The sequence below is a fragment of the Protobothrops mucrosquamatus genome, unplaced genomic scaffold (genome assembly GCF_001527695.2).
Source record: "Protobothrops mucrosquamatus isolate PMUCROS unplaced genomic scaffold, P.Mucros_1.0 scaffold54, whole genome shotgun sequence".
In the NCBI taxonomy this organism is placed as follows: Eukaryota; Metazoa; Chordata; class Lepidosauria; order Squamata; family Viperidae; genus Protobothrops; species Protobothrops mucrosquamatus.
Genome location: NW_015386435.1, coordinates 277,916 through 281,027, shown reverse-complemented (window position 1 = coordinate 281,027; position 3,112 = coordinate 277,916).

Sequence of the window (3,112 nt, the reverse complement as noted above, 5' to 3'; positions counted from 1 at the left end):
ATTTTTCTCCTCCATTTGCAAAGAACTGCAGAGGTGCTAAGTTTTGGATGAGTCATGCTCTCTTGAAAACAAGTGACAATGGTTTCATGAAAGCCTCAACTCCTGCAAACATGCTGAGCAGCTGTTTGGTGGGCTTCCCATGCGCACAGCATCCTGGTGAATATGCTGGATAGTTCAGTTGACTTGCTGATGAGCGCAGTTTTGAAAGAACTGCCCTTTCATGCTGTTGAAAGGTATGGCGAGGCTGTGAATTAGAATCGAGCTAGCCGGCTTTGCCATCCAAGGCTTCTCATCAGTTCTGCAAATCCTCTGGAGAGCTGTTTAGTGGGCTTGTTGGGGCTCTCACCCATCAAAAGTAACAATTTGATAGTCATTACCAAAATAAGGAAAAGACAGGAGCAGCATCTCCATTTCCAGCGTGGAACAAGTGGGAGAAAGACACACAGGAAACTTGAACATTGTTACACAGCAATGCCTATTTTTTTTTAATAATTTCCGTAGCTTCATGGGTTTGCTACAGTAAATCTGTCTTGAGCCTTTGTGTCCTGAGAAATATATTGTTACCACATTTTGCTTTGTTAATTGAGCCAAGTACGGTAATCCAGCAACCTTTTTACTCTCTCTTCACAGGATGCAAACTTGGGAGTTTTCTTGATGCAGACCATAGCAACTGACTTCGTTGTCGTGAAATTGACTGCTTCAGCACTGAAACTAGGTTTATTTCTTTATTTTAGAAAATTTATATACTGTAGCCACTTACTCGCTCATGACGACTCTAGGCAGATTACAAACAGTAAAAACACAAACTAAAAAAATAAAAATAAAAAAACAATAACACCAGACCCCACCCTCAGCAACAGCAGCTAATTAAATAAGCCATTTGATGGGCTTTGTTGCACTCTGGGTTTCCCAGGCCCGCTGCAAAACCAGGCCTTCAGGGCCTTCTGAAAGACTGTCAAAATGGGCGCCAGTCTAATTTCTGTGGGGATGAGGTTCCAAAGGGAAGGAGCCCCATGGAGAAGGCCCTTCTTCTGGGTCCCGCTAGATGTACCTCCTCAGGAGATGGGACCCTCAACATTTCATGCCTATCCACTCTAGTGAGTCGGGTGGATGTGACCAGCCAGAGGCGGTCCCTCAGATGCAAGAGCAAGCCTCAGATCTGGTTTGTAAAAGTCTAAAAGACTAATATATGGAAGCAAAGATCATACAGGAAATTCTAATGTACTAGTTAGTCTAATCATTATATGGGTTTTTGAGCAACCCTTAGGCTGTTGCCCCAAATGACCATATGATGCAAATAATGAACCAACCAGCACAACAAATAGGACAGATTCACCAATTGCCAGGTTTTACGCAACTTCCTGTAGCTAGGATTCCTTGCCAGACATAACTTATGATGCTCCAAAGGCTATCACATAAGGCCTTTAACCCTCTATGAGAAATATTCCCAAGAATATCAGTTTTCTGAATTTTATTACTAACATGTATTACTGTACTTGTAAACTTTAATGAAAAAGATTTCAGCCATGGATCCACTACAAACTACTGTAGCTGATTGCTTGTGAAATAGGGAGTGGGGCTTGAGATAGCAAGCACCTTTAGTTTGGCCAACCAACTGTTGGTCAAGATGGGTTGGTGAGGATCAGGCAGCAAACAGGTTCTGGTCACTTGAGTGATGCAAACATGAAAAAACTACAAAATATTGGGAAAGTTCTGATGGAGAAGCACTCATTTGTGGCCCACAAATGAGAATCACTAAGCTAAAACTATCAGATCTGGATGGTAAAAGTCTAAAAGACTAATATATGGGAGCAAAGATCATACAGGACATTCCAACATACTAGTTAGTCTAGTCATTATATGGGTTTTTGTGGCCCAAACCTCGTTGCCTTAATTTAACTCAGTCTTAGAAAAAATCTCATTTTTATATAAATTTCTTAGGATCTCTGGTTACAAATGCCCTGGCTTCTAAAATAGCATACATCTGTCAAGTGCTCATATCTCCTTCGTTATCGAAGCTCATTAATTGTGCTAGATCATTGGAAAGTAAGTAGGTGATGAATGGAAAGTTCTGAACTGTACAAAAAACAAGATCAACCATAGTTTGCGGCTTTCAGATCTTCAATCCTAAGGATTAGACTGGGAGAAGACTTTTACAATTTTAAAACAACTTTATATAATTTTAAATAAATACATATTTTCAATCAACACTGTTATATGGAGAAAGCATATTAAAAGTTGAAGCAAAAATCAATAATTTGAGAACATTTAGCATTTTTGAAAGTGAGATTTGATATGTTACCAAATCAAAATCTACAAGGCAGATTGAAAACTATTCCATATTTTTTTTTAAAAAAATCTGTATCTCTGTGAAGCAGGAGCAATTAAAAAATGGTATCTGTGTACTTTTGTACTGTAATTTGTATATAGTTTTAAATACTATGTACCAGTTCAGATGGCAATTATTTGTACTTGTTCTTTATCTTTCATCAGATAAAGATGAGCACAACATGATGAAAGTTGGTGTTATATACCATAATGTCAAAGAGAACAATGACTAAAGCTGTTATAGTGCACATTAGTAGATTATACATTTATTTTTTTAAAATAAGTGTTTATTAATGAGTGGTGAGGAGCTGTTTTTAGTTTGTTAAGATGGCTAGCTTTTGATTGTAATAATAGTTGACTTGAACTATACATATTCATGGGTATAACAGGAATTATTTTCAGAACTTAATAGGCAGAATAATGGTGCAGACAAGACTATGAGCCCTTATGGTGCAGTGGTTAGAACACAGTATTTCAGGCTAACTCTGCCCACTGCCAGGAGTTCGATCCCGACTGGCTCAAGATTAACTTAGCTTTCCATCCTTCTGAGGTTGGTAAAATGAGGAATCAAATTGTTGGAGGCAATGTGCTAATGTTGTAAACCACTCAGAGAGTGGTATAAAGCACTATGGAACAGTATATACTGTAAGTCTAAGTGCTATTGCTAATGCTATACAGTCTTGTTTGGGATGAGGTCTCAAACCATTGAGGGATGAAATTACTCTCTGAGGAAGAACTACAGATGTTTGCTTCAATCCTCCAAATTTCATCATGGATCTGAGAA